This window comes from Brachypodium distachyon, chromosome 1, assembly GCF_000005505.3.
Source record: "Brachypodium distachyon strain Bd21 chromosome 1, Brachypodium_distachyon_v3.0, whole genome shotgun sequence".
Classification (NCBI taxonomy): Eukaryota; Viridiplantae; Streptophyta; class Magnoliopsida; order Poales; family Poaceae; genus Brachypodium; species Brachypodium distachyon.
The window spans coordinates 33,288,392-33,312,180 of record NC_016131.3 but is presented as its reverse complement, the minus strand read 5'-3'; the positions used below and the strand labels follow the sequence as shown (position 1 = coordinate 33,312,180).

At 42.8% G+C, this 23,789-nt stretch overlaps 1 pseudogene; it reads right to left on the bottom strand.

The window, feature by feature from the left end:
• Positions 1-6,473: 6,473 nt before the first annotated feature.
• LOC112270070 lies at positions 6,474-11,689 on the bottom strand (annotated as a pseudogene).
• Positions 11,690-23,789: the final 12,100 nt, after the last annotated feature.

Here is a 23,789-nt window from a genome sequence, read left to right as displayed (position 1 = left end):
GGATTCCAGTGAAAATCTGAAAACTTGCGGGCAGAGCCATTAGATGGAAGATCGACGGACTAAATAAAAGGTGGGACGCCCCGTAGCCGCTCAACTGCTTTTTATAGTAAACCCCCGCCGAACTGATGGAAAACCCCTCGTGTGCTTGATCTTCTACCTTCTTGCGCTCGCCTCCTCCCCTCCTCCACCGGCGGCCCGGCGCCCATCAAGCTCAGCTCAGCTCGCACCCGCGCACCGTCCTATCGCTACCGCGCGCTTGCGGCTGTCTCGTCACCCTTGGAATCCGGCCATCACAACCTCCACGCAACACTGGATGGAGCCCCCGCACGCAGGACGCGTGCTTCTCATCTTGTTACGTACGCAGGGCTGACCAAGCCTGACTAGCTGATGGGCGTCGGCCAGGCGTGCGCAGCCTGGCGCCATGACGCACGGAATGAGCACTAGCAGCTCATAGGATGGACCAAGTCGACCAGCTGCTGGGATCCGTGCTGATAATTATCTTGGTTTTGTGAAAGAGATTTCGAATTTCTGATCTAAATTGCTCTTCTTTTATCCGAAGTCAAATTAATTATGGATCTAGACTTTCGTTGCCTTAAGAGACTCATGTGATTTATCTCATGATTTTATGTCGCGCGAATTAATTTTTTGAGCAATTTTGGATCTGGTTAGGAGCTGCTGCTCATGGTCTCTTTGTACATTCAACAACATCTAATCTGATAGACTAGACCAGCGAGCAGTGCATCAGTACGACTTCGGGAGTTGAATTTTTACCAAGCTCAAGGTTCTTCAGGCGCGTGATTTCCCTGTGCAACGACGAGCACATCCAAGGAAAGGAAAGGAGCAGTATGGTTTTGTTCCCGCAAGAAAATCAACAGATGTTGTTGGGCGCTGGTGGCGCGTGGGCCGTGGGTGGAAGGTCCGTCCTTGGTGCGTTCCTCTGCCCGTCTGCATCCCAGATTGTGCCTGCCATTGCTGAATTCATTTTGTGCCTGGATCTGTTGGAAGCTAATGAGCCTGTAGAAAGGGGATTTTGTTTAGAGGAAGAAGAAGGGCCCCGAGGAGACCGATGAATAATGAGAGAAAGTTTCGAGTTCGGCAGGCAAAGCAGAGTAAATTTCAAGAAACCACAAGTTTTGGGGTTAGGTTTTTACGGAGGCACAGGTTTTGCGTCTTGCCACAGAAAACCACAGGTCCAGAGCCTAATTGTTTCAGAAAACCCAAATGATCCGGTTTAGCCATTTTGAAAGAAATTCCGACAAGGGCGGTCCACATCTCAGACGCCACGTAGGTTCTTAACGGGCGCCCGCCCGACCCGACTCGACCCGGTAAGCTCTTTAATCCTTCTCTTCCGACAAGGGCGGCCCACATCTTGTCCTGTTCTTGTTCTTCTTCCTCCTTCTCTTCCGGCGACAGAGCAGTGGGCGGCGGCAAGTTCTGGGCGGCGTTTTCTTGCTTCCGGCTTGGGGAGAACGATGGAAGAGGGAGGCGGGAGGAAGCTCCGGCCGGATCCGTTCGCTGGTGCTTGTGAGGTACGCCGCATTACCCGATTTGTGTTGCGATTTGGTTAGAATTTAGGGTTCTTCGGGGGTGTTGCGATTCAGGGGGAATGAGTCTAATAACTGGCTTGTATTGAAGGATGGAGGCGGTTTAGGCAGTAGGATGCCCACCTACATCGACGATATCCCCACGAAGATAGCAGATCTGGCCGTGGGTCTCAGGTGCAACCATGGCCTACTACCGATGACTAGGATTACGTTCGAAGGGGATTCAACCGGCCGAAGGTTCCTTGGGTGTCCATTTGAGGTAAGCTTTTGTGTGAACCTTGTATCAAAATGCGGTCTCTCACTACAACAAAACAAGCCTGTAGAGACGCTGAATTAGCAGGCTAAAGACATGATATTTCATCTCTAGTGGATTATAGAGTCGCTTCCACAAAGCGTCTTCGGAGCGTCTCCTCTGAGACAGTGTCAAGTTACGTAGAGACGCTAGCTAAGCGTGACTACAGGATATGAGACGTTTCATAGAGACGTTCAAATTCGTGTCTATACATGTAAGGACGTTTTATTTGACACGTTTCAATCACGTCTCTATCAACATTTTGACACGCTCAATTTGCGTGACAACAAAGGTAGAGACGCTTTTACAAATTTGGCCTAGCCCATCTTATGAGTCAGTATTGGGTTGGCTTGGGCTGTAGTGGGGCCCACCTTTCTGTCGGCCCATCATAATTGAAAACTCATGGCACATGCCAAGCCATTTCTGTAAAATATATTTGGGTAGCCTATTTTAAATTTCAAATTTTCTAGGAAAATGATGTTTTCTTAAATTTGACGGACAATCACACAACACAATCAATTGTAATATATAATATATAATATGCATCTTCCTTTCATATATATGACCATATTCTCATAACAAGACTAGCAAATACTACAGCCTTCGATTGACTGCAACAACAAATATGATACATTACAGAGCCCACAAATCACAGCTAAATCAAACATCTATGCAGATGAAGGTGCAATACATCAAGAAAAGATCATATATGTACATTTTCTTTCTAGATAGTTGTAATATCTATAAGCTTTTGCTGAACTAAATCTTTTTTGCTCATCCATCTTTCCATGCCTCTTGGCCCCAACAGTCCTGCAAAGTAGGCATATAAAATGAATAAACCACATAAAAATATAAGCTCTTTTGGCAGTGTAAAATGACATGTTTAATTTTGTGATGAAATTAAAATACCTTGTTTGTTGGCTAGCTTGAAGTCATTCTCTTACGAACTCTTTTGACCTGTACATCACAATACCCTGTCAGATATGTCAATACTAAGTTGTTTCATGCTTGAATTAAAATAGACTTATGTGTGACCAAGGCCCAAAAATAACACAACCAATAGCATCTTGTAGCATTTGATAATTTTCATATGGTCCAGGCAATCTTTTGTTTTGAATTTTGTAACAGCACCTGCATAATATTTGGTTGAGCATGAGGATTGCGATATAATTCTTCAACTTCATGTTTTTTTTAAACACTAAAGACCTAGCGTTGAAAGACTACAAACAACATAGCCTACAAATAGACTACAAACAACACCTGCATAATATTAGGTGGAGCATGAGGATTGCGATATGATTCTTAAACTTCATGCTCTGATTCATATGGGATGTCACTGCCAGCACCTCTTTCATAGAGAGCATTCTGAAATGAGAACATGATCATAGTATACTGATAAAGAACAAATTATATTTGCAGAATTAGAGATGGAGTTCAAATACTAACTTCATTATGTTCTGTAGTTATAGCTGCATTTCTCCAATCTTAGAAAATCTATGGAGTGCCTTGTAAATTTCCACCATCTGATTCCACATTTTCTGCATCCTCTAATGGAATATTCAAGTTTTGTAGCCATCTAGGTAGCCTTGCCATAATATCTTCACTACAGTAATGCAAGAACATATGTCAGACAACAATCTAATGACAGGTAATTATGTGCATAACCAAAGATCCCATGATCTGCATTTCTTGAGAACTATTTGCACTACTGCAATTTCAGGTAAAAGAATAATAGTCAGGCCGTTACTTGTAACTTACCCACCGCCCTGGCTTAAAACACATCTTTCCAATAGCATGAACACCAAAGGGGACAAATAGAAACTCGAATAACCAACCCACAATGGCAAACAATACCACAAGAGGTTTGTCATGCACTTGCCTCAATTCCTGTTAACGATCCAGCAAATAGCCTTCGCCCTAGAACATCCAAAACCTGTATAAAGGCCTCTTTAGAACTAGCCCTTTGATAACCAAGAGGTAAATATAACTCACATGGCACTCCGACAAAACCAGACTAGTAACTTTCTCTTTAATTTAGCCTCTGAAACCTTTTCTGTACAGTTTTGTTTCTTGACTAAGTAATGGTCAAAGTCCAGCAAACCAAGAGAACAAGCACACTATGATGACTAGCAGGAACATAACTACAACTTTCAGGTTATGGCATTAGTTCAGGTATGACACTATTTTTTCTAAAAGGAATGTTGACAATAACCTGTGTGGACAAGAAAAAACGGTCAAGGAGTACAACTGTTTTGCCAATAACTTCAACATAGATTATCGGAATTGAGAAAGCAATATATCGATGGAAAGCTACTGAAGACATCTACGACTTTTCTTTAAGTAGCATCTCCAAATTCTCAGCCGTTTAAACCCAGTTTTGAATCTAAGTTGTTGCTGCCTATGAGTTATACCGATTGAAGCAACCAAACATGACACAGTAGCCCACACAAATACAAAATTTACTCGATGCTTTCATTTGTACAGAGAGCTATCTAGTAGCTTAGATTAAATAGCTACACACAAAATTAGCCACTGAATTGATAAGCGGCGACACAACTAGAAGATCAAACCCTCCAATTACAACCGCAGTAGGCTCCAGTTCTAAACATGTTTCTCTTCTTCGATTGCAAGTAATACTAAATAGTTGATTGCAAGTAGTACTAAATTACTAGTCACACCAGAAACGACAAAGTTGAGCACAAACAATAGAACTAAATGCCGGCAGAAAAACAATCTAATCCATCTCCAATCAAATCCCTAGAACAAAAGGCTTCGGTCTAGATCAATCTCATGCTCAAACTCATACCTGATAAGGATTGCAAGGGGATGGATCAAGATGACAAGCGGATGCTCAGGGTGGCCTTCGGCAGCCATCGGGTTGGCCAGATCACGGCCAAGAAGCAGAACAGAGGTGCAGGCAGGAGGCCACGACAAGTTGACGGCAGAAGCTAGAGGAACCTAGGCGGCGGCGTCTGGCAGTTGGGGAATAAACAGGGGATGTGCGTGTGGGCTTCCGGTTGCAAGGCAAGGCCCAAGGGAATTTATCTGAAAATCCTCCGTTGAATCATTTTATTTCTGTTTGACCCTAAATCCATTTAAAGACTGAAAATAAAAGGTCCTCCAAATTATTAGTTGGGACTTCAAAGTTAACAAACATATACTTTATTTTCGATTGACTCGATGAGACGAATCCAACCATGTTCTCAGATTTTCCAAACGTCTTACGTTCCAAAAGGTCAGATTTTGGTCAACCCTTCCGGTGTATCCAACGGTTAACTTTATAAATTTCGGGGTATTACATTTTCTTCCTACAAAAATGCGGAGATTTCATCTTAGCGGCAAACTTATCAAAAAAAGAAAAAAAAGAAAAACGAGGCCGGCAAACATAAAAAATTGCGAGCGGCAAAGAGATTTAATTACTTACAGTAGAAAGATTAAGACTCATCTCTTATATAGCGTCTCAAATGTCATCTTTACCTTAAACATAAATATAATTGTTTAACTAATTGCTAATAAAAATTAAGAGTCGTTTTATATAGCGTCTCAAATATCGTCTCTATGTTAAACGTGAATATGATTTTCTTTAATAAATTCTTGTTTTGTAAGAGACTGTTGTGACGTTATGTAAAACGTTTCAAAAAACGTCTTTATGTGGGGTTCATCGTTGAGTATTGAGACGAAGTACATTGGCGTCTTTAAAAAAACGACTCTACAAGGCCTTTTTGGTGTAGTGTCTGTAGGAAAATGTGAACCTTTTGTGTGAACCTTGTATCAAAATGTGAACCATGCTCCACTTGTTCTGTAGGAAGTAGATGACTGTGGTTATGTCTATTGGATTGATCCAAAATGGCCGCCACATTTAGAGATTGCTCTGCGTGAGCTCTGGCAGAGATATGATGCCATTCCTAAGCTGACTGGAACTGATATAAGATTTCTCCTTCAAGATTTGAAAGAAGCCATCGCAGAGAAGGAGAAAGCAACTGAAGACAGGATGAGGCTGGAATTGGAGATGGCAGAGCTGAGGTTTGAAATGGAGAAAGCTTCAAAACATAAACAGAATAACAGGACAGTTGGACACTGGTTGCTGGTATCTGTGACAGTAGCTGTTTTAGTAGTTGCATTAGTTCTGAAGTAATGGCTGTTGTAATGGTTCATGTAACAGAGAACCTGTAATGTTTTAGTATCCATGAACTTGTAATGGTAGCCACTATAATGGCTGATGTATCCATGCAACTGTAATGCGTATGTACTGTTAATGTTGATGCAGTGGGAGTTGAGTTTTGGGTGTATGTTCAAAGTATTCATAGGACAATGAATGAAAATTAACCATTAACCTGTGATAATGATACAACAGTAGCTAATTTGCATTGTTTTACAGTGAATGAAGCTTGTGATAGAACACTAGGTAAGCTGGATTTTTTGACAGTGAATGAAGCTTGTGATAGAACACTAGCTAAGCTGCATTTATTGACAGTGAATGAAGCTTGTGATAGAACACTAGCTAAGCTGCATTTTTTGACAGTGAATGAGGTAGCATTTTTTGAGTGTCCATGTATGGAGCCATTTATGATAAAACACTAGCAAATCACAAGCTTCATAGTTCTACATAGTTTGACAGTGAATGAAATTGATAATGATCACAGCATACTTTTCTGAGATATGAAAATGATCACAGCAAAAGAGCACCAAAATGCAAGAAAAGAGCACCATCATCACAGCAACAGTGTAACTTAGTTTGACAGCAACAGTTAAACATAGTTTTATAGCAAATGACAGGAAAGTTAAACATAGTTTTACAGCAAATGACATCAAACTTAGTTTGACAGCAAACTCACTTCATTGTTTTACATCATCTCATCCCAACAAAACATCACCAAAAGGCAACAAGTTTCATCACAACTTAGTTTTACATCATCTTCATCACAACATTCAACATCCTTGGACTTGCAGCCACCTCCTTCATTCATGGGAGGGCATACCTGGCAGGCAATCTACTTGTTGTGGCCCTACTTGGTGTCGTCGCTCGGTGCTCCGACACCGGGGGCGTGCGGCCACGTCCCCCTTTTAGGTTCGGTAGGGGCGTCTGGGGCGGAGACCCGGTGATCGCCGGGACGGCCGATGAGGCCCTACAGGGCCGGCGAGACGAAGTGCTAGGGGTACGCGCTAGTCCAAGAACAAATGCACGCACGTTTTTTACCCAGGTTCGGGCCACCCGGAGGTGTAAAACCCTACGTCCTGCCTGTCTGAGCTGATATTGATTGCGGATCAAGCATTTACAAGCTCTTGCCGGGCCAGTTCCCGGGCTTCCTCTCAATGTCTAAGTACTCCTTGCTATTCTCTGCTTGCTGTCTACTGGAACCAACTGATCAACTCACTATCCCCCAACTGTCTGACCCGTCAACCCTCTAACCCCCTTGACCGTTGGCATGGGTCCTCCGTTTATACACAAGGGGATGCCACACGTGCCACGGTGCATGGGCTACAAGTGTCCAACGGGGAGGCACGCAACTCTCCCTGGTGAGCTGGTGGCATGCATGGGTGCCACCTCCGCTGCTAGGGGCCTAGGGCCCTAGGGTAGGATTGGACAACCACTATTCCTTGGATCGGACAGGTAACTACCCGTCGGTCGGCTCGTTTACTGAGCCGCGCGCCTTACCCCTTGCCTTGGTGGAACCGTGCGTTCCACGCCCGTCACGCGCCCGTGTGGCGCTGTCCAGTGGGCCCCACGACCCGAGGCGGGGGCACGCGTCCGGGAACCCCCAGTCCCCGCAAGTCGGCCCGGGAAGCACCCGGGACTAGTGCACCCGGGAACCTCCTCCCGGGAAGCAGCTTCCCGGGAGATGCCTAAGCGGGAATATTCCCAGAAGCCCCGCTAGCCCCTTTCGGGCTGGTAGCTTGTCGGGGAGCTCGTCGGCGCTCCCCGGGATGAGACCTTCCCGGGAACCCGGGGGAGGGGCCCACGCGTCGCGCAGCGGTGGTACCCCGGGTGCCACTGGTGCGACACTTGGTCTGGCTGGAGCTTCTAGTTGTTGGGCTGCTTTCCTTGATCTTGTCATTGGGGCAGTAGGAACAGGAGCAGTAGAAGCGGCTAGAGCAGTAGAGGCAGAGTTCTTCCTTGGTGGCTTGAAGGCAACTTTCACTGTTGGTATTGATTCTGCCCTTTTCCTTGGTGCTGGAGCTTTCTTTGGTGCTGGTGGAGCAGGAGGTGAGGGACCAGGGGGAGTTGCATCATGCTTGGAAGATTGTCCAGCTTCATTTCTGAAAGATGGGGCTGCCTCTGATTGCCCTGCTGTTCCATCATGCATAGTAGAAGCATAATTCCTCTGTCACACAAAAAAGAGTGTTGGGTTAGATATGTCAAAAACCATTATAGCATTAAAATGTGGCACTGACAATTTATACCTTGTGCTTGCTCTTTCTCAATGCAAGTTCAGGCTTCAGAGGTACTGCACATGTAGTATATTTATGCCCTAACTTGTGACAGTTTGAGCAAGTGGATGTGGTCATCCTTCCTATTTCAACTGGATTCTGATTTTCAAACTGGCTCTTCTTTCTGTTTTTCTTTTTCCTACCAACATGGACTAGGAAAACTGGTGGATCTACATCTCTTGTTCCTGTCTTTGTCCAATCTAGATGCCCTGGCACTGTGAATACAGTGTGGCTGTGTGTGCTTATGTACAGAGGCTTCTTAAAGAAATCACTGACATAATCTTCTGGTGATTCTTTAGCCTTGTAGATGGCATAAACATCATGCTTGCAGGGAATTCCAGTGAGGTCCCACTTCTTGCAGCCACAAGTCTTGTTCTCCAAGTTCACTACATATGCATTGTTTCCAGATATTACTTGCCATAGTCCTTTTGCTGCAAACACAGGCTTGCAGAATTTGTACCACTTCTTCTCAGTTTCCAGCTTCTCTGCATAGTGTGGTGTTATGTCCCATTCTGCCTTCTCAAGTCCAACTCTCTTTGCATGGAACCTAGCCATTAATTTTGTCCTAATGCCATCTATCATTGTCACTATTGGCTTGTCCCTAACCTTGATAATGAAGTTGTTGAACACTTCACTCAGATTGTTAACTACTAGGTCAGTTTTGCAATTAGTATCCATGGCATACCTAGCCCAGTGTTTTGGGTTGATTTTACTAAGCCATTCCCAAGCTTCTTCGGATTCATCTTTAAGCCTACCCATTGCAGCATCAAAATATGCTTTGTTCCAAGAATAGGCAGCAACATCAAAATGTGTTTTCAATTCCTTGGCATAGTTATGTCTTGTGCAATATCTCTGAGGACAGTTTGGGAATACTCTATGCATTGCAGTAAGCAAACTCTATTAATTTAAAGATAAGATTGCAGTTAAGTAGCACATGAATGTTCAAGTGGGAATAACAAAGCATTGCAGTAGAGGCAGATATCCATTGCAGTAAGCAAACCCTAATAATCTAAAGATAACAATGCAGTTAAGTAAGACAAAGCTTACCTTCTGTCTGTCAGACATGAATATGAATCTACCAAACTTGCTGCTGTCTCCACCAAGAGCATACTTGAGTTGCTCCAGGAACCAACACCAGGACTGGGTGTCCTCTTTCCCAACTACACAAAATGCAAGTGGGAATAGGTTGTTGTTCCCATCCCTTCCTGTGGCAGCCAGCACTCGTGCACCTGTGGTTAGCTTGACAAAGCATCCATCAACATCTGCATTAATCATATTGTCAGTTATATGCATCAACTGTTTTTGTGGATTTATAAATTTTCTAATTGAGACTATTTCATACCAATAAAAGGCCTGCAACCATTAAGGAACCCCTCCTTCTATGCATTCAACATCATGAACAGCCCATGAAACCTGGAGTTCCTAGCTGGATTAGGATGATTAATTGTGCAAACTGTAGCTCTGCTTCCAGGGTTGGTATCCATAACTGTCTGCACATAATCTCTTATCCTTTTGTACTGGCCCTTGTGATCACCTAAAACTTCTGTCCATGCTTTTTCCCTAGCTCTGTATGCCATCATCTTGTGCACATCAACACCATGTGCTCTCATTGTGTCATCAATGATGGACTGCACTTTATAATCTGGATCAGATCTCACATTTTCTTGGTATGCTTTAGCTAGCCAAGTGCTATTTATCCTTGAACTCTCATCGGTTATCCCACATGTATGTGGCATAACCACCTCCCTCAATCAATGTGTCCTCTCTCTTGCAATCTGTGATGATGCCATTTAAAATGGATAGGGACCATCACTTCTGCAGCATACTATGACCCTATCTTTGTCATTCCTAAGATAAGTGTAGTCTCTTCTGTTCACAATGTGATAGTTCTTACAAGCATCTCTGAACTGATACACATCCTTGAAGCATAACTGTTCCTGAAATTGTTCATGTGCAAGTGGCAGTTTCTCATTGTACCAAACCCTAACCTTAATTGGCTTTGCTCTGCTCTTCCTCTGTGGTTTTGGTAAGAAGGTAGGAATGGGCTGAGCACCATCATCATCACAAGAATGTACAAGGTCAACACAGTCCTCACTATCTTGTGCATTGATATATTCCTCATCTGAACTATTCCTCTGTGATGCCTTCTGCAAATGTTTCCTTCTTTTCTCCTTTGCAACCTTGCATCTCTCTGCATAATTCTTTTTCTTTTTAGGATTCTCCTAGTCAATCCCTGCTTCAGGGACAACATGAACAGGCTCTGGCTCATAATCTTCATCTGATTCCTCATCATCTTCTTCTTCTGATGATCTGCTGCATACAAATCATCAACTTCTGTGTCTCCTTCATATACCTCACCATCGAACTCATTGTACTCAGGTGCATATCCCTCACTGACTTCTGATTCTTCTTCCTCAGCTTTCTTCTTTCCTTTATTCTTTCGGTGTATCTTCTTCCTCTTTGCTGTGGCATTGCTCTCCCCTGCATGGTCTTTGTTGACACTCTCCTCATCAGCACCAGGTGGCTTAGCCATTCTCTGCTTCCCACCAACTGGTACATCAGCATAAAACTCCTGAAAAGAGCTGCTCACAGAACATGGCCTGACAGGAGAGAAATTAATCTCTTGGCTGCCCCTTTCCAGAACATACAGGGTTAACGCCCTTTCTTTCCCAAACTTCTCCAAAATATGTGCCATTTGTTTCTGATGGTTCAGCAATTCCCATCCTGTTATCCCTAAATCTGGTGTTTCAACATAATATATATGATCCCAACACGCCATTCCTGATAAACCAACCAACTGACGTATATTGACGAAGGTAAGATGAGCTCTTCCCACTATCCTCTGTACCATCTCTCTGCCACGGTACATAACCTTCACCGACCACAACTGGTCGTCGAAACTACGAAAGAGACATTGCAAAAATGTTGTAAAAATTGTAAAAAGACTACACCTAGTTCGAGAAATCCCCAATTTGTGAACCCTAGCTCTCTCGGCAGGAATCTGGAGGCAAAATCGCCTAATAGAGTTCAATCTTAGTGCCATTTCACCGAGAATCTGAGGATTTCTCATCAAATTCACGTCGATCGTTGCGGATTGCAAAAGCTAGAAATGAAGAGGATACACCTAGCTCGAGAAATCCCCAATTTGGGAACCCTAGTGCCCTCGGTAGAAATCTGGAAGCAAAATCGGCTAATAGAGTAAAATCTTAGCGCCATTTCACCGAGAATCTAAGGATTTGTCAACTTCACGTCAATCATTGCGGATTTCAAATTACAAAAGGCTAGGGTTCTACGGACATGGCTCGGGGTCAGGGGGGAATCGAAATAGAGAAGGCAGAAATGAGGCGGAGAGGAGGAGAACTTACTCGAGCCCGGCGATTGGATCCAACCAGTCCAGCGACTTCTTTGGCGGCCACCACGCCATGGCTCGACGGCGGCAGCACCTTCGTCGCCGCTGCTTCGCCTCCGACAAGAACACGCGGTCGGTCGGCCTCGGACAAACACTCGTGAATCAGGTCGAGCAAAGAGAAGGATTAAAGAGCTTATCGGGTCGGGTCGGGCGGGCGCCCGTTAAGAACCTACGTGGTGTCTGAGATGTGGGCCGCTCATGTCGGAATTTCTGTCAAAACGGCTAAACCGGGTCATTTGGGTTTTCTGAAACAATTAGGTTCTGGACCTGTGGTTTTCTGTGGCAAGACGCAAAACCTGTGTCTCCGTGAAAACCTAACCCCAAAACCTGTGGTTTCTTGAAATTTACTCAGCAAAGCAAGGAGGTTTCCGTAAATTGTGTTTTAGGTGGCTACGGGGCCATCCCACCTTTTCACCTGGTCCGTCCATCTATCATCTAATGGCTCTGCCCGCAAGTTTTCAGATTTTCACTGTAATCCCAATGTCATATGATCAGAAAGTGCACGTGCGACATGAGAGAATTCCAGAGGATGCAGTCATACATATAGTAGTAGTACACGGTACACTGTACACACATGGGAGGGATAGACTTAGATGCATGGACTGAGATCCAGTGCCCTGCCAGAGGCTCTGACAGGGCACGGAGTGCCTTGCCCTCTCCTATCCACCGCTCATTTCAACCTAGCATGCATGACTTTATCTAGCTGGTAAATTTGCTCTTGCCGTGTTAATCAGAGAAGGAAATATGAAGAAAGGACAGGCCGCACATGAAAATGCTGCTAGGTTTTTTTTTATCGGGCGAAAATGCTGCTAGCTTATCGAATGCCATGGACGATTTTCCCGTGGCCCTGATTGTTCGCTGTGACGTCAAAACTTATGGCAAGTATACTTTGTGGGGTTCATTGCATCAAGATTTTTAATGCATGAATAGTATTGTGAGTATTATATATCAAACGTACACTTTAATCATATTCAATATAGATAAGTTTTCTTTAAGTTAACGTTTTTTTGACAATTGGTTTACATTTTTGAAGGCCACTTTTCTTGTATACGATTAAACATCCTGATAAATTAAGTACTCGCTAAGTTAAGGGTGTGGGTATATCCAAGTCACCTGATTTTTTAAACAAAAATCTTAAATCTCAGTGGACACATCAACTGGATTAAGATCTAGATTTCATCTCCGCTTCCTCATCTCTCACTCACATATTGTCGTTGTATTAAGATTCTACGCCAATCACGCCGACACTGATCTCTAAAAGACAACTTCTCACCAAAATCGATAAGTGACGTACACGTTGAACAAGCTCGGATTTGCTCTCGTCGGATAGATACGTACGTACATGATTTTCTCTGGTCAACACTCTGGGTTTTGATCAATATTCAGCCGGACACCCTCATATTTGGCACACTATGGACGATCCCTACTCCTATGCACTTCCCAACGATTTTTTGGCCATCGATGCTAATGATCGTCTTATGGAGAATTTGAATGACTAGAAACGCAAAAGTATTCTCAAATGAAAACATTCCACTGCAGGCTTTTCTTTGACTCATTGTCGATGACTTAACATTTGGATTTTCAGATTGAAATGTAACGATAAAAGGATAGCCGCCAGTCTGTGGCGTGACTATATTTTTTTATATTGTAAAACTCTTGCTTTGAAGGCATATATTCAGGTGGGGACTCTCTTCCTTCCGGTGATTGCCTGAAAAAAACTTACCTTGCACGTTCATGCTTCATGTATGTGTATATATGCACCACGGGGGCGCGCCCATGCACATGTATCAGCATATGAAGGTCGACTTATCTAAGCCGCACTTGCATATATAGGCATGGTTGTACATGTGAAAGATGCCAACTTTTATCGTAGAAACAAGGTTTTCTGTTTTTTTGCGAACATAGAAACAACGTTCTCGGTTCTCAATATCACACTGTCACGAGCCAATTTCCTATTTCTCCCCCAAATACAGCCTGTTCCCTTTTTTTTATAAGCAATCAAGCAAACCAAGAAAAAACACAACACCGTACGTGGATGCAGACCTTACAGAAACCGACTCTCAGAATTTCCTGGTTTTCAAGTAGTCGTACAAGAAATTTCTGGTTTTCTAGCAGTGCAAGAAACGTCGAGTGTCTGGCGGAACAGTGCGTACCTACGTCCGCATAATATATGAATACGTGTTAGGAAATAAACGGGGCCATGAGCTTTCAAGGAACTGTGGCGCTTCCTGGAATGAATTCCGCTGTTCTTCTCAAGACGTACGTACGTACGTACGTTGTTCATGTTCACGATTCATGCACCGCCGGCCAGCTAGTACTGGCGTATTGCCGCAGGCCGCGGTCGAAAAGGATCTGAGACGAATGAAGCATCTCAGAGTGATCGATCGAGGGAGATGACCGCGACAAGATTCGTTTTGTATGGCCACAACTCACAAGCATGTTACAGCTTGATGGCCATGTTACATTCGGCAATACGTATATATAATAGTACTGCGGTATAATACACATATTAATGTGTACCTAGATGGACAACATCCAAAATATCGGAGAACAGGAGCTGTACCGTACCAAACGTTAACGAACTACACGAGAGACCGTTAATGTTTGGTACGGTACAGCTCTAGTTAACCAGTGAATCTTCGTAATACCCTAGTTAAAAATTGGATCAAGCTTGAAATTTATCTAACATCTATGACTCTAACTTAGTTTTATTAAAAACAAATTGATACATATATATTCATAATATCCTAGCTTATTTAAAATTATTGATTTTTCTATAAACTTGATCCAACTTTAAAAGTTGGACTTTAGAACAAAACTAAAACACTTTTACCTTTAGACGTCACTAAAATACACGTGTTAGCCAATCGGCGTCTCTATCTGCTACTGTAGTTTGAAGCAAAAGTTATGGAGCGGACTCTTTTGCACCATGTTACTTGAATAGTATCGTGAGCAGCAGTCATATGGATTGATAAACAAACATTTGACTTTACCTGCATCTGCATACGTATCACACGAATGCCGCAGGAAAAAAGAAGATGGTTTGCATGTGAAGGACTGGCCACCTGTAAACTGGCTCCATCCCATATTAAATGACGAAATATTACATGTATCTAGACGTCTTTTGTGTATAGATATATTCATATTTAGATAAATTTGAGTCGCTTAATATGAGACGAAAGAAGTATAATACAACTGTTATATACTTGATTTCGTAAAGCTAACCTCACCCGTTAAACCAGTCTCGATGCACACGGTGTTATGGGGAAAGAGATCTGGACTACTCGTAACAAGCTAAGCTTTTCCAAAGCATGCGAGGAAAGGATCAGCAGTTAACACAAAAGATTGTACTGTACTCCCTCCGATGCATTGTTCTAAATCAGCGACACTTATTATGAATCGGAATGAGTAGCAATCATTTGGAACACTGATCGAGCCTAATTTCCATATGCTTTGCAGGGAAGTTTTACACTAGTAGGAAAGACAAAAGTGTGTGTATATAATATGTGTGTATACATATATATATATACACACACGTATATATACACATATATATATACACACACACATACTTTTGTCTTTCCTATACACATACACATATATATATCTCAATCAGTTCAGCATTTAACTAAAAAAAAGTTCATGTGTTCAGTTAATTTATGAAGGCAATTTTCACGCAAAAAAAGAGAGTTCAAGAAGGCAATTTTCAATTGCTGCAGCACAGATCCGTAGACTGCTAGATAGATTTTTAGTTTAAGAGTTGACCTTTTCTCTGGCGGCTAAGCGGGTTAAGAAATCATATGCGCCACATGCGTCACATGCAGTTCTCATCTGAACTCCGGTACTGTTTTTAGGGGAACCATTGACTTACAGAGTATCAGTATACAGCTTGCGAAATACGAACAGAAAGAGAAATGTAGTGAGAATTAAACTAATGAATACAGAGTAGATTCTAGCAAAACATGTCTTAAGTTTGTTAATTTGGATGTATTTAGACATGACTTAATATATAGATGCAATCAAATTTAGTCAAAATAGACATCCTTTGTTGGACGGAGGGAGTGCAAATACTGAGCGCAAAATAGGAAAAAAAATCAAAGTTGTGAACCAGGAATACCGGTTTAATTAAGGTACCTAAAGTCAATCTAGCTGTTGCAAATTACAGCACAAAATTGAAATTGTGAGTTTTGTAGTGCGTACGTGCACTAGGAGAAACATCAGATAAAAGACGAGAGAAGGAAGATTTGGTGGCGGAGATAAAAAAGAAGCAGCAAAATGCACGGGAGCTAATTCTAATTTTATTTTGTAAGAGCAGCACGGAAGTTTTGTAAAGGCAAATAATTATTTTGCCAATATAGTTGCTTCGCCCGTACACATTCAGATAGTCTACAAGTCCTCATGGGCAACGACATGTACGTGTACTCGTCAGTGGCGCGGTTGCGGGCATATGACCATCTGCAAAAAGGGTTTCAATCCAAGCTACCCATCGTCCGTCGCGTTTCGACTGAAATCAACCTCCCGTCTGCCGGCCGGTACGATATACTCCTATACGATTATACGTACAAATTCACGTTCGTCGGCTAAATCCCAACAAGCAAAAAGGCCACGTGGCGTCCATGTATCTGAATCTATCCATGACCCGCGAGAGCCGTGCGTGGAATGTTAAAACACGCGCGCGTGCGTGACAGGGAGAGCGCTGCTGTAGGTGGTAGTGAAATCGCACTCTTGAGTCTTGACTGCACGCGTCAAGACCGGGGCACAGGCAAGTGCTGCACCACAAGCTTGCATGACACACGTGTCGTTCTCGTGGGTTTTTGTCTTATCCGTATACGTGTTAAGTTATACCCCGTACGACACAGGATGCTTCGGTGAAGTACGTACGTGCAGTCGTACGTACATAACATGCTCCGAAGGTCAGTCAAAATGTTCCAAAAATAACAAACGATACACGTACGTACATGCGTTCGTAGGGCATATCTTGACCACACAATGCAAGTCATCCGAGACATACGTCGACCGTTAAGTGTTGACCAGTGACCGTTGCGCGCGGTGCGCTCGCACGCCAGCTGGTCGGCCGGTTGGATCACAAGGGAGTTCCGACGCCTTTCGGTTTCGGATCACGCAGGACTTGCGCCGATTCGGCTCGATCGCATCTCGATTATGCATGCATGCCAATATGCCATGGGAGCCGCGCGTGCATGCATATATATCCGATACCGACACAGAAAGCACGCACGCGCTAGCTTGCTTGACGGATTGCATGCCTTTCGTTGTCCTGCTGATTAACTACTCCAGTAATCAGTTAGGCATAATGCTAATCCGCGGCGCTTAATTAATCCTCCTTCCTTCGGAGCGCAACGAGAATCAGCTGCTGCCTAACTCTCCCGAGGCCCGATCCAGCCGCGTGCATGAACGCGGCCAGCGTGTGGCCGCGGAACACATCACGTTACGCAGTGCTCTCCGTTTCTAAATTCTTGTCGTTGTTATTTTACACCAAACCAATGACAAGTATTTAAGAACACAGGGAGTGCTACCTACGTACATACCCAGGTCAAGTGTTTGTTGGATGCAGACATGCATATACAAGGAGAGAAGTGAAAGCATGAATTTTCCGTAGAGCTAACATATGCTAATTCCGGAACTTATATCGCACCGGCCTATCTTATGGTTATGCATGGGCTGTCTTTTCCCCACCGGCCAGGGTACAGATTCTGCCGATCGACCGTGGACGGTGGACCATCATGCATGTGCCAACATATATATACGTACCGAATATACGATACATATGGCACTGACAAACCGCAACGACCATACCGGCCTGATTCCCTCTAAAAACCATACCGGCCGGCCTGACGCGGCATTTGCCGCAGTACAACTGGTAAAGTTGTTCTTCTGAAACAATAAACTGGTAAAGTTACTATAGTTGGTCGTCATTCCAACAGCGGAATTTTGTTCCCTTCAAGTATTGCCCTACCGGTTCCATTTTTCCCCAAGTGGCCGGGATTTGCGGTAAGGGCATCTCACTCACCGAACTTTATGGACAAAAATGCAACCCAACGAAGACGTCGATTTTCTATAAGTTGTCCACCTCCCCTATTTCTCCACGGAATTTGAAAAGAGAACAGAAACTCCACTTGCGCAAAGCTTATTTAAAACTTGTCAACTTGTCCGTCTGGCTGTTAAAGACTAATTGAAAGGACAAATGGGGGCTCTCAAATGAGCTCATTGGACACCATGTTATTTTTGTAACCGATTTGACCAAACACCCCCGAAATGAACAAATGAAGAGGAGAAACGAGAGCTCGATCACCCCTAGAGATATCCTACCGCAGTAACCGGAAAATGTAGACCATTTACTGTAATACTATAAATACTGCATACCTATGTCGGGCCAGGCTAGGTAAAGCCTGGTAGAAAAACACCAAGCCGGGGCTTGGCCCGAGACCCATAAAGTCCTTTTAGCTATCAAAAGTATTAAAATAATTGTTTTTGGGATCATACCTATTTTTCGAAAAATACTGTTTTAGACCCATCCCGGGCTTTTGTGCTGGACTTCTGGCGGGAAACTGGAGCCTAGGCCTTTGGGGCGGGCTGCCAATGCCCAGTTATAGATGAAGCTATCTCTTCAAATTTGAGCATGACATGTTCGATCATTTGTGTCTCAAATTCAAAATTTTAAAAAACATGTGCCTGTGGTGTCTGGAAAGCTGGGACAAGACGCGCATGGTCCTCGGTCGGCAGGTGTAGCTGTGCAGCGGTCTGCCCACCATCGCCTCATGGGGCCAACTAGCATGGTCAAAATGCACCCGAATTGATCCCGTCCGAATCGCGGCATGATCGGACGTCTCTAGATGTACAAGCCGTTAGCCAATCGGGCCAAAATGCACTTCCCTTCTTAGATGTGCATAAGTCAAAAAAAATAAAACGCTAGACAATCAGGTGTACAGAAAAATCAGCTGGCTAATATTTCGAAGACACTTAGTTAATAGAAACCCAGCTAACTCACAAATTAATTAATTAAGCTACAAGTCTAGGTAAACCAAAAAATATTGCACAGTCCTCTCAGTGGGGAGGTTCTTGCCTGAGGTCCCGCCATAGTGCTATAATAATTGTACTCAATTAGAGTTAGCACAAATGCACAATGGAGAAACCGTAGATTTTGTTCCCACATTGTCCATACATAAGAGGAACATAATCTTGTAATATTCCACCTTTGCGGAAGCCTGTAAATGGAAGAATAGCTCAGGGGCATAGGGTTCGATTCCCACATGCCCTTTTAAGGATTACCACCCAGGGAGAAATATTGGCTACTATAGCTAAGTGGTAGATCATAGATTGACCTTCTGGAGGACTCTGCCGGAGTCCTGGTAGACTTTCTTTCTGCCGATCATAGTCATGATCACATTCTTGATTGTTTGCTAGCATTTATATAGGTGTGTGCTTATCAGCTAGTACATTTTTTATTTTGAGAAGGCTTATCATCTATAGTAAAAGTTGTTTATTATAAAAACTACTCCTTCAGATCCACAGTAAATGTCGGGGAGTTAGTACAAGTACTGACTTTGTGTTAAATCCCACATACTTATTATGGATGGAGATAGTAATTTTTTATAGGAACCGCACACGAATGTGCGCCTTTTCTATTAAGAAGAAGAAGGCCAAGACCAACCACAAAGTCCACACCAAAGTACAGCAAGGGGAGCCTAGCAAGAGGCACCCAAATAAAAAAAACTTTAAATGAACATAAAACATAATCAACGTGAACACACAAAGTCCACACCAAAGCACATCAAAGGGAGTCTATCGTAAGTTTTTTAATTGAAATCAAGATTTATTTATAAAAAACTCAAAATGAAAACAATGGATGAACTGATGATATATGTACGATTTTAAGGTCAAGACTTAAAATAACTCTGACATCAATTCATCTATTTCGAAGAAAATTGTTGCAGCACAAAACTAGTACTAACAGATAAAAGTTCTTTTAAAATATATTTTCACAACTTTTCTGTGGTTCTTACCACCTGATTACTCATTTCATTTCTTATTTCAAAAATGCCACCAGTTCATCCCTAATCACTCTTTATAAATATTATCTATTAACTCCACGATTTCTGTGCTATGAATTTATCACGCCGCCGTTGCAGCTTTTCCTGAAGGAATGTTTATGCATTTTTTTTTATATGTTCATACTCGAGTACCTTCTATATGGTGATAATCTTTCAATTTTTCTTCTTCTTATGTTGCTGCAATATAATACAAATATGTTTACGAGAAGATGCATGGGCCGGCAATCCGTTTGATCCTGCTCCATTGCTTCACCCGGCAGGTTTGGCGTAGCTAGGTATAGAGAGCCTTCCTGTTGACTAAACCCCGACAAAATCATTCCTATGCTAAGTGAAAAGAGCGCAATAGGAGGATCTTCAATCTGAAGTACGGTGGGGTTTCAGTTTGTTGTCAACACTCGACAGGATCCTTGATGACATCCGTTCAAGGCTTATTGGTTTAAGGCATAATACTTTTGCTTGGTAGGGTGTGATCAACAACGATAATGGCTAGATTCTGTTAGCAGGGTGTTTTCTTCCATTCTTTGTCCTTGTGACCATGTACAGATGCCCCATTTCTTTCTTCTATTTGAATGGTAATGCTCAGTCGTGAACTAGAAAAATCTTACTAACAATGAACAGTCTCTGTAAAATTCCGTGGACATTAACTTACAAATTAGCTGACAGAACTGCATGTGCTATTGGGATCAGATTTATAGTTCCATTCTAGGTAATCTTTCAAATTCTCTCCTCTTATCTTTCTGTTTATTTGATTATAAACGCGGGTAATTTTCTGGTGAGACGAAATTATCATTTACTAATTGGTGGGGAAGACTATTTGACACCGGCAATAATCTTACGTGCTGTGGATTCTGTAACTTTGTATGAATTTATCATCTATCTAAGTCTAATCCTGTTGGTTTATGAGAATTCATGGTGAAGTATTGTCCTTCCACCCATGGATTCACTTTAATTTCTAGCCATCCTTTTTTAGGAATTTGTCCTGATAGATGTAGTCTACATCCGAAAAAGGGATTTTTACAAGAAAGTTTTGTAGATATAAGCAATTGAGTTTAAGAAGACATTTTGTACTCTTGTCTTTTCTGGTCTTTTTCTTTTACACAGCTTGATTGCAGGTGGACACAATAATGCTACTACTTCCTCATTTGCTAGTAGGACAGAGCAATGAGGGAACTAGTGATAGGTTTTGTCCTGCATCTAAAGGGCAAGCCGGCCTCTCTCCCTTTGGAATAAACAAACATAAAGGCTGGTCTCGGGAGAGGCAGCCAACCATGCTATGATTGTTAGTGGCATCCAATGCACACACAACAAGATGTCCTGTAATTGCTTTCATGAGCATTAGAAGACTGAAGAAGCATAGCTTTTCATGCTATTGGCTAGGAGAGCTTAAGGCACAGGTTCTTCAGCAGCAACTCACTATGTATGTATTCCAGTTTCTTTGTTGAAAGCTATGTAACACCGATCATATCATCAGTTCCGGAACAAAACAACTGTAGATGCCATGCCAGTGGAGTCCTTTGAGGAAAATAAAAGCACTCATAAAAGTTCGTTAATCGTCATGTTCAGGTTAAGTAACTGAAGAAATTAAGCAGTTTACCGAATGTTGATTTCATGTTGTTGTCCCAAATAAAAATAAGCAGAACTTGTGTAGAGTACTACTGCAGTTATGGTCAGATGAGTTGTCGAGATTGATGATGTATATTTCATTTGGTCGGTCATGTTCATGCCGGCTGCGAAAGTTCAGGGAGCGTAAACTAAACAACGGCTAACAGATGAGCGAGTAATCTAGGTCAGAGCTGCATCATGATTCATGAAGATACATATAATGAAGCAAAGACACTGATTAGAGCATCTGCCAACAGCTTAAGTAGTTGACTTAAGATTAATTAACAAGCTTACGTTGTTTCTTAGTGAATCTAGTGTAGTTTACAAGACAGATCACGACAAAAATGAAAAATTAATTCAGGAGAAGAAAAAAAAACTCCTTTGATTGCTTGTTCTGATTCCACCAGCTGTCTCTCTCTTGAGCAGTTCTCAGGCTCAGAGAGATAAGATGTCCACCATTTTACTTGCACACATAGAAGAGAATCTTAACCAGTAAGGATGTTCAAGCCTTAACCAGTAAGAAAATTAGTGGCACCACTGGAACACTTTTTAAAGAAAGTAAGTACGCCTACCTCTCATTATCAATTTTCCCGCGTGTAATGAATAACCACCGTTTCGTTAGCATAGTTCGGGCATTTTATCTGAAGAAAACGAACCCTGATGGATTCCTACAATGGTCTTTAAATCGTGCAATGCTGAATAGCTGCTCCATTCGTTGGAAGATCGTCCTAGCTAGGCATATCATATGCCTCTGCTGGCACGGAGCAGAAACTCTGACAATCTTTGCTGGATTGTTGGGAGAAAAGAAAAATCAGAGCTTGAGCAGACAGGAACAGACGCGAATTTAACTAGGGCAATACTCTGGTGCTCATATGAAAAGAGAGGAACAGAAGGATTTTCCAAAACGAATAAACGGGCGAGATTACACTTGTTGATAAGAACAGTGAAGAGGAACGAGATTGAAGTTTCTGATAAGATCAGTAAAGTGCTTTACTCGTGTGGCCACTTGCCCGGTTGTCCAGGACGAGCGCGTTTAACCTTAACAACAGTCTTATGTTGCCGTTCACGGTCTGTTGCCGTTCAGAGCACTGTACATGTACACTCTCATTCTGCTCCCTTGTTCCTTTCTTCTGCTTAATTAGATCAGTTTACCTATGTACAGTTCTTTACTTGTTAAAGCCAAGAAAGGAGCGCTAGCTGCTGCATTTTTATGCTGACTTCCGTTTGTTCGGATGGGTCGGCGAAATGGAGAACAGAGCATTCGCCAGCAATGATGATATCTCGCAAGCGCAGCCAAAGAGACGGCCTGCGGTTCATGTCCCGAGTTCTGACTTTCGAGAACTGAATCCTGCTGCTGCACGTGAGAAATGCAGCGCAAACTGGTTTTTGCACGTGCAGACTGCACACGAGTGGGTGATACCCCTCGCTTCCTGCCTGCGTGTCGTCATCAGCCAGCAGCGGTTTCTTCTGCAGCTTCATGCAAGGACGGTCATGACGCAGCACGGCCGATCTATACTTAAGTTTGCACACGCGGGGAATGCTTATCTGTTTTTGTTTTCTGCACGGGTCACCGTCGTAACTGATCGAAGCGCAGCACATTGCATCAGCATTGCGAGCCACCGCCCACCGGCTTGCAACTGGCCATTCTGCTGTGCTTCGCGCGGGGCGGTGCTGTTTCGTTCTCGTCTCTCTCGTCAATGGGCTTTCGCGAGGAGTTATTATGAAGTGTACAATGAAGTGATCTTAGCCTATGCCACATGCTCTTTCTGTCGCAAAATAAGTGACATTGAATTGTATAGAAAATTAAGTGACGTGGATTTGTATAAGAGTTTATATAATTTCATGTCACTTATTTTAGGACGGAGTGAGTAGAACAAATGTGGATGTAAAAGAAAGAAGAAGGAAAAAAAGCATGAAATTTTTCTGAATTAAGAGACGATAGCTTTACACAAAGATAAGGAAATGATAAGACATTTTTTCCATTTACTAGATTTCATCTTTTCTTAATATTTACTTAATTAATTTTATTCATCGAGCATTACTGTAAAAGTACGAATTAAACGATAATCTATTTGCAACATGTTCTAGTCTTATCAACCATGTACGTACATGTCCTTAAACAATCGAGGAGCACAGGACACTTACAATGATGTGTATCCTAGTGAGAGTGTTTTCGTCTAAAAAAGAAAGAGAAACAAAATATAATTAAATAGGCTGAAACGAAAAATACAGCCTGTTTGTTTCATGGGCCCTAACTGGGCCAAAACACCATTTTGTTTTCTCTGCGAACACAAAAATTCGGCGTTCCTCTCAAAAAAACAAAAAAACAAAATGCGTGGGCACTGCCTGCACCCTGCAGAATGGGCTAAATACTCGCGTCTTGCCATTTTGGGCTTGAATCAGTCCATCAGACAATCGCCGGCGCGCACGCCTCGATCCCTCAC